Genomic DNA, 14,246 nt, shown 5'->3' on the forward strand with positions numbered 1-14,246 from the left:
AGTGCATTTTACCTGGTAGTTTTCTGTAGCAATAGTAAATGGATGAAAAACAGCACCTGTTAACCAGACAGAAACCCCTCCACACCCTTCGGTTTATGGTGAGAATAGAGAGACCTCGTCTGACATTCTCTCTGATACTGGGTAACTACCGCCATCCTGTGGAACAGCAGGGTAGTTGAGACATTGGTTAAATCCAGGTTGGGTCTATATTTCCCAATCTGTTTGAAGAGATGAAGAGACTAGGGGACTACATTCTAATTCTCTAGTCTTCTCCTGAACTGTTCATTTATACACCTCCTCTCATGGATTTAAAATGAATGGAGTGGTTGTAGGAATATGGTGGGAAGTCTCTCCAGCTATACTTGCTCCATAGTAGTAGTAGTAGTAGTATCTAACAAGAGGTGTGTTGGAAGGTAACATTTGCAGGTCTTTTCCATGGAAAGACAGAAGAACAGAGATAATTTGAATGATGATGGTACTGAGGAGGAGCCTCTGAGATCAGGAGAGAACAGAAATGTCAATCATTATCTGTCAGTAACCATCTCTAAACTGTTCACATAGAGATGGAGGAGCTGTCAGTAACCATCTCTAAACTGTTCACATAGAGATGGAGGAGCTGTCAGTAACCATCTCTAAACTGTTCAGATAGAGATGGAGGAGCTGCCAGTAACCATCTCTAAACTGTTCACATAGAGATGGAGGAGCTGTCAGTAACCATCTCTAAACTGTTCACATAGAGATGGAGGAGCTGTCAGTAACCATCTCTAAACTGTTCACATAGAGATGGAGGAGCTGCCAGTAACCTCTAAACCTGAACATGTGTCTCAGAGAGAGAAGGGATGAACCATGGAATAAACTCTGTGACAAGAAAACATCTCCTAGGTCACAATAGAGCACCAGCATGTCCTGAAGCACCGTGTCTCTCTCTACTCTACTCTGCCAGTATCCAGCATGACTCACACATTTCATCTCTATGTTAGTGTGAATGTGTGTGCGTATGTTAGTGTGAAGGTGTGTGAGTATGTTAGTGTGAAGGTGTGTGAGTATGTTAGTGTGAAGGTGTGTGAGTATGTTACTGTGAAGGTGTGTGAGTATGTTAGTGTGAAGGTGTGTGAGTATGTTAGTGTGAAAGTGTGTGCGGGAGAATCCAGTATAAAATGAATTGTTTTGTACAACAGAGCAGCACGCTCTCGTAAATACATTTCCTGACTATTGAGGCTGGGCCTCCGTCTGATTCATTTCAACCAGTTTCTTACAGATTCTGGGTTTCAGGCTGATTAATTACTTGAATTGGGTTTATGAACACTGAGAACATAATTCACGTGACAGTAACATCCTTCATTAAGAAAAAATCTTAAGTTACCAAACCTGTTCACAGGAATGGATAACACTAGAGATCCCTCTGTCACCAACTTCACATAGCCCCACAGACACCCACACTTCAGGTTGACTTGGTTTTTATCTGCAATAAAATACCTCAAACAGTGATGACAGGTACTGACAGGAAGGTCACAGCCACACGTTCACTGGTTAGGTAGGACACAAGGTATCTTTTAGATAGGAGCAACAGTAATGACACAGGTCCTCAATGGGAAGTGATATAAATCCATAAATACAGAGCACAAGTACAACCCTTTTATATAAACCTTTTAAGGTAGTAAGAAAATAAACATTCACTTCATATTTCAATAAGTCACCTGCTGGCAAATCACCTGCTGGCAATAGCCAGTGTGACATTGTAGTGCAGTGACCAACGGTGCTAATTAGCACGTCATTAACATGGCTAGCTAAGCCAACAAAAACTTGGTTAACTTGCTGAAATAGGTCTTCAATATATTAACGGCTAAATTAATATATACATAGCCACATTCGCTATTGACTTTAGAATATATGAACCAGTTTTCCAAAAACACTATTGTGTTACACAGTTGAAACCGTTTTTATATACAGAGGAAAGAGACACGAACCTGTTCTCGGAACAAAGGCGCATAAGATGGCGGTCAGTGCAGATCATTTGTTTTGGTAGCTGAAGGAATGATTGGATTTCCTTACCCAATTATGACCATTGGATCATTTATACGGTCATAAAACCACGTATGAATATGATTTAGTTTATTTCCCAAAGTAATTGATTATTTTGGGAAATAAACTAAATCAAAGTAATGATATGGGTAGAGTGCAGCCCTAGGACAAGTGAACTGGAGTGCAGCCCTAGGACAAGTAAACTGGAGTGCAGCCCTAGGACAAGTAAACTGGAGTGCAGCCCTAGGACAAGTAAACTGGAACAAAGTTTCGTTGTTGTCTGGTAAATATTGTATATCTAATAAGGTGAAAGAAGTATCATACAAACTCATTCATAGAATCTACCCTGTAAAGACCTTTATTATACACAGATTTAAAATAGATATTGATAACAAATGTGTGTTTTGTAATTGTGACCCAGAGACTCTTGACCATTTATTTTGGGACTGCTCTTATGTCAGAAGATTTTGGAGTGAGTTAGAAGATTTTATTTTAAAAGAAACGACTATTAATGTTAATTTGAAAGACTCTGATATTATGTTTTATTTTGAACCAAATGGAATGGACCCTGATTTAACTTTCATTGTTAATTTGTTTATCTTTCATGGAAAATTCTTTGTCCATAAAATGAAGTGGGCAGAAAACAAACCCCTCTTCACATTATTTAAGATATAATTTAAATATTATTTTTGAAATTATCAGTAAATGTAAAAACAAAAAAGCAATAAGCACCATAAAAGTATTTAACAAAATTAAAATTAATCTTGATATGTAATACCCCTGCCGGTTAGGTTTATGTACTTTTGTTTGTATATTTCATGTATTTTTCATGTATTTTTTGTATTTGTTGTGCCCATAATATTTTTTTTTACATTTAAATACAAAAATAAAAAAATTAGGAGCAGGCAGACCAACTTCGCAAATAGGGGAGAAGCACTCAAAACCCACTACTTGTTCTTTCAAAGAAAATAATGCAAAAATGGTCCGAATTCCGAAGACCTCTCGTAAGACCAACATAACTAAAATGACAGCAACTATTTTTATGAATTCAGTAACACATAATGAAACTAAACTTCATATCACCCCTTTTCCTGAAGTGAATGGTTTCACCCACTACTCTACTACGAACTGCGGTGTTCTTTGATATCTACATGGTGCGCGAGGTTGATGGAAAATCGACATTTTCACTTTGTTACCTCCAGTCACCACATATTTGTGAAAATCTGAGTTTTGATTTCATGACCCAAATCTGTGGAATAATCTTCCAAATTCACTGGAGTTAGATGTACTGGTGCCACTCAGGCAGTTTAAATGATTGATTGAGGACCTCTATGTAGTTGAATGGGATTGCTTTTATTAAATGTTTTTTTTATTCGTATTTTTTTTCTTTTTTTGTTGTGATGAATTTGATTGTTTCATACACATGTGTATATTGTTTTAATATTCTGTTTTTATTGTAATGTGTACAGGGCTATCTTGTAAAAGAGATTTTAATCTCAATGTGTGAAATGTTTTTTTTTTTTTAATCCAGTCGATCTCGCGAGCTAAACAACAGTCTTGATTTACTGACAAGGCTCCGTTTCCGCTGTAGAAATTCATGCCATTAATACCAACTCGGTATTAAAATTCCCTATACATTTCACATATAAATATTTACTCAGGGTGATTCTTTTTTGGTAAGAAAATGTATTTACCAAATACCTGCCAGCATTCTTTTCTTAAATGATTATGTTGAGCGGTCTTCATTTCTCTCTACTGTTCCAGTAGTGATACCATCTCTCCATGCAGTGTCGAAATGATACCATCTCTCCTTGCAGTGTCGAAATTGCCCCCCTCCAAAAAAGTTATTGTATATCATGATTATGGGAAACTAAATAATAGAAAATATAATTCACAATTGTAAAATAAATGGAGTCTCATATCATCTCTCCTTCCAGTGCTGTGCAGTACTAATTAGAGTGTGGAAATTGCTTGCAACACAATTTTAGACCATGTTCATGGACAACTGTTTCAAAAGGTGTTTCAAATGTGTAACACACAAATATATATCCTGCTAGTACTGTACTAGTTCAACACAATCTCACATTCTCTTAAAACCGGAGCTACATGGCTAAAATAATGTAGGCCTGCCTACAATATAAAAAGGGCAGCAAATGTCAGCTCACTATTTTTCTCCTCTCGAACTTGATATTTTAACTTAATAAAGCATTGGTGATTAAGATTTATTTGCAGTCGGACTCACGAGCCAAACAAACCCTCCACGACAGTCTTGACAACTGGCAAATGCATTGGGCAGGACAAAAACAATTAAATATAGCTTCCCCTCCTCTCAATAAAGGCCATGTTTAGTTTTTAATCACAAAAAAACTATTTTTGTTTGTTTATAAATATAGAGTAACCTATACACGCACCTAAAGCACATTACTCCTGTGCGCATATGTGCAGTGTGCATCAGGACTGGATAGACTCCGCTTCCACTGTCATAATTCATGCCATAATACTGCTAAAACCAGCTTTTGGTTGGTATTAAATATCCCTACTAGCGCTGGCTGAAATGACCACTTATCATGATTTAAATGACACACCTCAAATATGCCCACCCCTCCCATCTGAGCGCAAGCAAGCTGATATGAGACAGGTAAATGATTCATCTTTACGCAAAAGTTTGAAAACAGCAGAGCGCTAGCTTTAGTAGATCGAAGTTGTCCATGAACGTACGTGCATTTCACACTAGCGCTGCCTTAACGCCAGCCGAAAACAGAGCCCCTCCTAAAATATATACAGTACCAGTCAAAAGTTTGGACACACCCACTCAGTGCTAGAGGCGTCACTACAGACACCTGGTTTGAATCCAGGCTGTATCACAACCGGCCGTGATTGGGAGTCCCATGGGCGGCGCACAATTGGCCCAGTGTTGTCCGGGTTTGGCCTTAATTGTAAATCTGAATTTGTTCTTAACTGACTTGCCTAGTTAAATAAAGGTTAAAAAAAATGCTTGCATTAAGATTTCAAATATTACATATTTTTAGCTATGTTGTACTCGGTCAAACATCCATCCTAACACAGATTGTAAACCACGTACTTAAATGTTTTGTTTTGTAGTTTTGTGTGTTATCTTGTAGAACAACATTGAAGGTTTGTATCTGTCATTTGATGTGGAACATGAATTAATCATGAATAGAATTCTGCATTACCAATTATCCTTTGTGATCTGTTAATTCAGTATTTAATCCAAAATGAAACATGGATACACAAATGAATACAAATGTCAAATGAATTTGTCAACTTTAATGTCTATTTATTTATTTATTTTTTATAAATGAATGGCAGAAAAATCATTAGAGTTTAATTGAAACAAATAATTTATTTACTATTTCATAATAAACTACAGTCCATTTTAAAATGTAAAAAGAAACTTACAACTTAGTCTTAAAAGTGATCATATAAAATACATTAACATCATGAAGTCCTTCAGCGTGTTAAGTTGATTGTTCTCACATCTGCAGGATGACCAGTAATCAGTTCCAGATATCAATAATATTACAAATCCAGCAGGAACCAAACAGGCACATTATACATTGATAGTATTATGAATCACAGGAGATGAAAGCAGGAGAACCTGAAGTAATGACTAACTGACCAAAGTGCAAGAAGACTCCTGTTGTTCCCAAATAACTCTCAAACTCTGATATTTTCATTCCATAATCATCTTAACCACACACACACACCAGGCTAGAGTATCTCCTCCATCTCTAGAATGGTAGAGGATCCATTCACCTCTCTGGTTTCCTTCTCCCTCTCAGGACACATGGTAACTCTCTCATCACTATGACCATCAGAACTCTGTTGGGACTCTTTTGAAGGCACTGGATGTTGGGATCGTCTGGGGGCGGAGCCAAAGATAAATCCTGAACAGTTCATTCTGGACCGCAGAGGACACATTGTGCTTGTAAAGAAACTCACAAACCATCCTACTGCAAAAGCTAAAACTATCTTTATTCCTGTGTCCTCAGAGCGGGTTTCTCTAGTAGTGACAGTGAGAGAGACATAGTCTGGATTTCTTCTCGTCTGTTTGTCAGGGCCGAGGAGACATAGGTATTTCCCCTGATCATAAAGGCTCAAGTCAGTGAAGGGGAGGGGAATGTGTCCCTGTCTGTAAGCATCGTTGGACCCAGAATCCCAGTTCACAAACCGAGGGCCATAGATTATATTCCCTGCTGTGACATTCATTACAGTCTCTCCATCCTTTTCACAGTAGATGTGTACCTCACTGTCAGGAGTTTGTCTTTTAGTTAAAACATAGAAGTTGAGTTGTACATTTGATCCAACGTAAGCAGGTTGGCCTACAACAATGGGGACAAAAACTACAAATTGTACATCTTCTTGAGTCTTACCGCAGTGACACTCAAACCAACCGTTGTCATTAAATACAACAGAGGTGATGTTGAGATAGAGGTCTCCATCCCCGCGTTTAACCCTGTTCTCAAAGCCCACTCCGGGTGTGAATTCTCCTTGGTGCAGTGTAGCGACCGTGGTGTGTGTAACACCTGCTGATTCAATCTCATGTCGATGCTTCCATTCTATAAAACCATCACATGATCCAGAGAAGGGGAGTGTGACAGTGTCATTCAAAACGACTGTAATTGTAGGACGCACGGAGGATTCCGCAACGTAGAAAAATACATGCTGGTAAACAGCGATATACACTGTCTTCCAAAAACAATTCATTGTAGATTGCTGGACCTTCGGTGCGCCAAGCTTCATAACGTCTGTTGTTGATAGGAGCCAGCGAAATGTCTGCAATCTATTCCAGATTTCTGTGAGGGTTTCGTTCCGTGTTAAATAACCCGTGTTTGACTGACGATGCTGCTCAGCAGTAGCGATCTTCAGGCGGTTAACAACTTCCTTCTGGCTTCTCTGGATGGCTTAGTGTCAGTGAGCAGAAAGGGAGTTGTTCTGGTTTATATAGGGACTACTCTGGACACGCCCCCTTGAAAAGCGCCAATAAGTGAAGCCTCTCCAGATCTAAACCACGAAACCACTGAAACCATGAAACGTGTCGTTTCGATCCGGAGCGGCTGCACTTTTTGACGCTTTTCAAAGGGGAGCTTTGAAAAGCTTTTCAGTTATACAGTGACAGTGTTTGTATGCCAAGTTGACATGCTGTTTTTCTCTGCAGGTTTAGCCATTGTGACAACTAACGGATGTTGCTGGTTGTGTTTAACTACGACATTTGTTGATTGCTTATCTTCAACATGGACTTGATTTCCTCTATTTCTGTATCACCAGAACTAATAACCCTGAAGACTATGTTGTGGAACAGTCCAGTCAGGAGAAGGTCAGGAGATGCTTGGGACATGGTCCTTTGTAGCTTAGTTGGTAAAACATGCCGCTTGTCACGCCAGGGTAGAGGGTTTGATTCCTGAGACCACACATTCATAAAATGTATGAGTATATGACTTTAAGGCACTTTGTATAAAAGCATCTGCTACACGGCATATATTATGTTAAAAAAATAATCTGGAAATGACATTTATAGGAATAATTTATATAATTTATAATGGGATAAATCAGGGTTTATATAGCATGACATTAAGATATTCTATGAACCCTTTCTATGTACATGAGACAATGCATTTATCCTATCAAATAAATAAAATTGTATTTGTCACATGCCAAATACAACAGGCGCAGACCGTATCGTGAAATACTTACTGACAAGCCCTTAAGGAGCTAAAGCCCATATAGAGGAGGTGTTCCGCGGCTTCACTGGCAGTGCTCCCGATACGCTCACAGCCCAGCCGTTCTCCTCCTGACCCACACCACTACAGCTGCTACTCGGAGTTAAGACGCTTTTTCATTGTCAAACCAGCAGACTAATCCAACTACCATAACGATGTCCCTGTGTCCTCTGTTCCCTCTTCTTAAATATCATCATATGTACACAATATCATTATATACATTATACTATCGTTATATTTCTGTGGTACATAAATGATCTGTTAAATTATCTGCTAAAACTAAGTTAGTTTAGTTAGTTAATACATTATTTACGTTATATTTGTGAAACGTATTAGTGTGTAATGTCATGTTCTTATAAGAAAATAAAAAATATTGCATACGGAACTTTTGAACTTAAACAGCAGCAGTATAAACCTTGGTAATGTTAGGAGCGGAACATTTTCGGGAAAGGGGGAGGAGTCACCATCTAACCGAAGATGTTGCCTTTATAAAGTGAGTGCGTGAGATTTCTGTATGCATAAAAGTGCTGCCAACCGCCAAGAAACAACAAAGTTTCCTGAAGCCAAATTCAGGGCGTGAGCACTGCCATAGAGAACTGCATCGATTATGAAGGGGGGACGAGTCATCACCTTTTTCCTGTTTGCACTTGTTGCAAAATACTCATTGTCCCATCCTATCAATTTAACAGTGATGTTGAATGACCCAGTTACACTCTGCTCTGGATCATGCCATGGTGGTGTCATCGAGTTGAGGCGTTATCAGGAATCTCAATCAGGGTCCATCATCACGAAGATGGTTGCTAAACCTGATGGTGATAATTTAACCACAGGTGAAGGATTTTTTAAGAAGAGGTTTGAAAACAGGGATGGAAAATTCTCTCTAACCATCTCCTCAGCTGAGTACAATGACATGGGGTTGTACGAGTGTGTCTGTGGCGAGTACAAACAGCATGTAAATCTACAAGTATTGGTCCCCACTGAAATATCTGCCCATGTTGGAGGAAATGTCACACTTGCCTGCCATGGCATAACTAATAAAAGGACTAAGGACAGTGAGATATTTGTCCAGTGGATGAAAGATGGACAGAATGTGTCTACCATCAGTGCAGGGAATATAACCTATGGCTCTGGGTATAAGGACAGGGTATATGTGTCCATGGATGGTTTCCTGAAAGGGAGACAATTTCCTCAACCTCACCGACTTACGCCTTTCTGATCAGGGGACATACTGGTGCTTCTTCTGCCCTGACCATCAGAGAGGAAATCCAGGAGCTGTCATTCTCACTATCACACCAAAAGAAAAGCACAACGACAACACAGGAATGCCAACATGGGTGAAGGTGGTGGTGGTGTTGGTGGTTGTTTTGGTGATCATCCTAGTTGCTGTTTACTGTTTTCTTGGAGGTAGATTGAAAGAAACAATGGCTGCTTGGTTTAAAGGGACTTGGTTGAGATCTCAGTTCAGTCCCTGTCCAGAAGGGGAACAGGGTGGGGAGCATCTCTCTGTCACCATAAGTGAAAGTGAATCAGAGACAGAAGAAGACAGGACTGGGACAAGGACATGTTTTGTCCCCTATGCACCTGGCTGTATCATCAGAGCCCTGTCAGGACCTCCCTCTACCACTGGCCTTGTTACCAAGGCTACTGCCAGACCTCCCTCTACCCCAGGACTTGTTACCAAGGCTACTGATGGACCTCCCTCTACCACAGGCCTTGTTATCAATGGTACTGATTGACCTCCCTCTACCACAGGCCTTGTTATCAATGGTACTGATTGACCTCCCTCTACCCCAGGCCTTGTTACCAATGGTACTGAATGACCTCCCTCTACCCCAGGCCTTGTTACCAAGACTACTGATGGACCTCCCTCTACCACAGGCCTTGTTACCAAGACTACTGATGGACCTCCCTCTACCCCAGGCCTTGTTACCAAGACTACTGATGGACCTCCCTCTACCCCAGGCCTTGTTACCAAGACTACTGATGGACCTCCCTCTACCCCAGGCCTTGTTACCAAGACTACTGATGGACCTCCCTCTACCACAGGCCTTGTTACCAAGACTACTGATGGACCTCCCTCTACCCCAGGCCTTGTTACCAAGACTACTGATGGACCTCCCTCTACCCCAGGCCTTGTCACCAATGGTACTGATGGACCTCCCTCTACCCCAGGCCTTGTTACCAAGACTACTGATGGACCTCCCTATAATATCTATTTCATGATTGTTTACTGTCTCCAGTTTGTTTAATAAAATGTTAAACTTGAACTTTTGGTAGTTGAATGTATTTTGTACATGATCAATTCATTTTACACATCACATTATGGATATACCTCAAATGTTATTCTACAAGATAGACACAAAACAACTGAATCAATCGTTAAACTACATGGTTTACAATATGTGATGATGGATACTGTTCTCTGTGTGCTATGTAGGTCTACTATGATGGATGCTGTTCTCTGTGTGATATGTAGGTCTACTATGATGGATGCTGTTCTCTGTGTGCTATGTAGGTCTACTATGATGGATACTGTTCTCTGTGTGCTATGTAGGTCTACTATGATGGATACTGTTCTCTGTGTGCTATGTAGGTCTACTATGATGGATACTGTTCTCTGTGTGCTATGTAGGTCTACTATGATGGATACTGTTCTCTGTGTGATATGTAGGTCTACTATGATGGATACTGTTCTCTGTGTGCTATGTAGGTCTACTATGATGGATGCTATGATTGACAAAGGAAAAGATGTTAGAAATCATCTTTGTAGAATGTGGTTTCTATATTTTACAGCTATTGTAGCCTAACTATTTATAACAATGTTTTAAATGCAGCTAAAATATAATTCACAGTTGTAAAACAAACGGTGTCTCATATCGTCTCTCTTTTTACTACCAAACTATTTGTATTGTATTGCCAGAAACATGATTTTAGACCATGGTCATGGAAAATGTTTAAAAAGATTGACAGTTGTAACACAAATGGTGTCTCCAATCATCTCTCCTTACAGTTCTGTACAGTACTAATTAGAGTGTGGAAATGGCTTTAAACACAATTTTAGGCCATGTTCATGGACAACTGTTTCAAAAGCTATTTCACATGTGTAACACACATATTGTCTCCTACCAACTGTCCTTCTAGATCTGTAATAGTTGCATTGTGGACATTTCCTAAAACATGATTTTAGACCAAGCTCAAAGAACACTGTTTAAAAATATATTTCACACTTGTAACACACAAATGGTTCAAACTGTCTGTTATATTTCAGTTTGTATCCACACAACAGTTCTATCCTGATTAGTGTTTGAGACATTCTCATATGAAGTGTAGATGAAACTAACAAGAGTTATTAAAGTGTGAAAACAGTAAGAACTGGGGAAAACAGTCCCAGACTAAGGCCCTGATCCAAGCGGAGGACCTGGGCCCTAAATCAGGGTTGTCAAACTCATGCTATGGAGGACTGAGTGTGGTTTTACTATTTGTATCCAATTAAGACCTAGACAACCAGTGAGGGGAGTTTAACTAATCAATGATCTTTATTGATCAATCAAGTATAAGGGAGGGGTGAAAACCTGCAGACACTCTGCCCTCCATGGAATGAGTTTGACACATGTGGCCTATATTCTCAGATGTCAGGGATGTAAACAGTGATGTATAACCCCTGGCTCATCAGGCCATGCAGATGGAGATGGCAGCCTATATGTCTCTCTTGTCATTCATTATATGTTTCCCTAGAAGACTGTTGTTATGCAGTAGCAGTAACTCTACTGGGCATCCAGGACAGTAGCAGTAACTCTACTGGGCATCCAGGACAGTAGCAGTAACCCTGCTGGGCATCCAGGACAGTAGCAGTAACAGTAGCAGTAACCCTGCTGGGCATCCAGGACAGTAGCAGTAGCAGTAACCCTGCTGGGCATCCAGGATAGTACAGTAACCCTGCTGGGCATCCAGGACAGTAGCAGTAACCCTGCTGGGCATCCAGGATAATAGCAGTAACCCTGCTTCGCATCCAGGACAGTAGCAGTAACAGTATCAGTAACCCTGCTAGCATCCAGGACAGTAGCAGTAGGCCTGCTGGGCATCCAGGACAGTAGCAGTAGCAGTAACCCTGCTGGGAATCCAGGACAGTAGCAGTTGGCCTGCTGGGAATCCAGGACAGTAGCAGTAACCCTGCTGGGCATCCAGGACAGTAGCAGTAGGCCTGCTGGGCATCCAGGAGAGTAGCAGTAACCCTGCTGGGCATCCAGGACAGTAGCAGTAGCAGTAACCCTGCTGGGCATCCAGGACAGTAGCAGTAACCCTGCTGGGCATCCAGGACAGTAGCAGTAACCCTGCTGGGCATCCAGGACAGTAGCAGTAACCCTGCTGGCATCCAGGACAGTAGCAATAACCCTGCTGGGCATCCAGGACAGTAGCAGTAACCCTGCTGGGCATCCAGGACAGTAGCAGTAACCCTGCTGGACATCCAGGACAGTAGCAGTAACCCTGCTGGGCATCCAGGACAGTAGCAGTAACCCTGCTGGGCATCCAGGACAGTAGCAGTAACCCTGCTGGACATCCAGGACAGTAGCAGTAACAGTATCAGTAACCCTGCTGGACATCCAGGACAGTAGCAGTAACCCTGCTGGCATCCAGGACAGGGTTGGGCTCAGGTCGCGTCTCCCCTGAGTTTTCGTCCCAAAATATGTCATTTTGTGTATTTCATTAAGTTACCCTAGTAGCCAGAGTGCATTTTACCTGGTAGTTTTCTGTAGCAATAGTAAATGGATGAAAAACAGCACCTGTTAACCAGACAGAAACCCCTCCACACCCTTCGGTTTATGGTGAGAATAGAGAGACCTCGTCTGACATTCTCTCTGATACTGGGTAACTACCGCCACCCTATGGAAAAGCAGGGTAGTTGAGACATTGGATAAATCCAGGTTGGGTCTATATTTCCCAATCTGTTTGAAGAGATGAAGAGACTAGGGGACTACATTCTAATTCTCTAGTCTTGTCCTGAACTGTTCATTTATACACCTCCTCTCTTGGATTTAAAATGAATGGAGTGGTTGTAGGAATATGGTGGGAAGTCTCTCCAGCTATACTTGCTCCATAGTAGTAGTAGTATCTAACAAGAGGTGTGTTGGAAGGTAACATTTGCAGGTCTTTTCCATGGAAAGACAGAAGAACAGAGAGAATTTGAATGATGATGGTACTGAGGAGGAGCCTCTGAGATCAGGAGAGAACAGAAATGTCAATCATTATCTGTCAGTAACCATCTCTAAACTGTTCCCATAGAGATGGAGGAGCTGTCAGTAACCATCTCTAAACTGTTCCCATAGAGATGGAGGAGCTGTCAGTAACCATCTCTAAACTGTTCCCATAGAGATGGAGGAGCTGCCAGTAACCATCTCTAAACTGTTCACATAGAGATGGAGGAGCTGTCAGTAACCATCTCTAAACTGTTCACATAGAGATGGAGGAGCTGTCAGTAACCATCTCTAAACTGTTCCCATAGAGATGGAGGAGCTGCCAGTAACCATCTCTAAACTGTTCCAATAGAGATGGAGGAGCTGCCAGTAACCATCTCTAAACTGTTCACATAGAGATGGAGGAGCTGCCAGTAACCATCTCTAAACTGTTCCCATAGAGATGGAGGAGCTGCCAGTAACCATCTCTAAACTGTTCACATAGAGATGGAGGAGCTGTCAGTAACCATCTCTAAACTGTTCACATAGAGATGGAGGAGCTGCCAGTAACCATCTCTAAACTGTTCCCATAGAGATGGAGGAGCTGCCAGTAACCATCTCTAAACTGTTCACATAGAGATGGAGGAGCTGCCAGTAACCATCTCTAAACTGTTCACATAGAGATGGAGGAGCTGCCAGTAACCATCTCTAAACTGTTCACATAGAGATGGAGGAGCTGCCAGTAACCATCTCTAAACTGTTCACATAGAGATGGAGGAGCTGCCAGTAACCATCTCTAAACTGTTCCCATAGAGATGGAGGAGCTGTCAGTAACCATCTCTAAACTGTTCACATAGAGATGGAGGAGCTGCCAGTAACCATCTCTAAACTGTTCACATAGAGATGGAGGAGCTGCCAGTAACCATCTCTAAACTGTTCACATAGAGATGGAGGAGCTGCCAGTAACCATCTCTAAACTGTTCACATAGAGATGGAGGAGCTGCCAGTAACCATCTCTAAACGGTTCAGATTTCAAATGTAATATATGCTACTTGAATAAGCTAAGAAAACTTCAGATCATTTCTGTACCACAGAGAAAACACAACACAAATATACCTCTTATAATAATAACCATCATCACCATCCTAATCAACGTAATATTATTAGATTGGATTGATATAGGACTTCTCCAGTAGCTCAAAGCACTTTTTTAAAGGGGGATATAAGCCTGTTTGTTTTATGTCCTGAATATGCAGTGAAATAGCAAGGTGTTGTTGATACAAGTGTCTTTACTGCAGCATATTTATTCTGT

Source organism: Oncorhynchus kisutch, linkage group LG16, assembly GCF_002021735.2.
Source record: "Oncorhynchus kisutch isolate 150728-3 linkage group LG16, Okis_V2, whole genome shotgun sequence".
NCBI classification, from domain to species: Eukaryota; Metazoa; Chordata; class Actinopteri; order Salmoniformes; family Salmonidae; genus Oncorhynchus; species Oncorhynchus kisutch.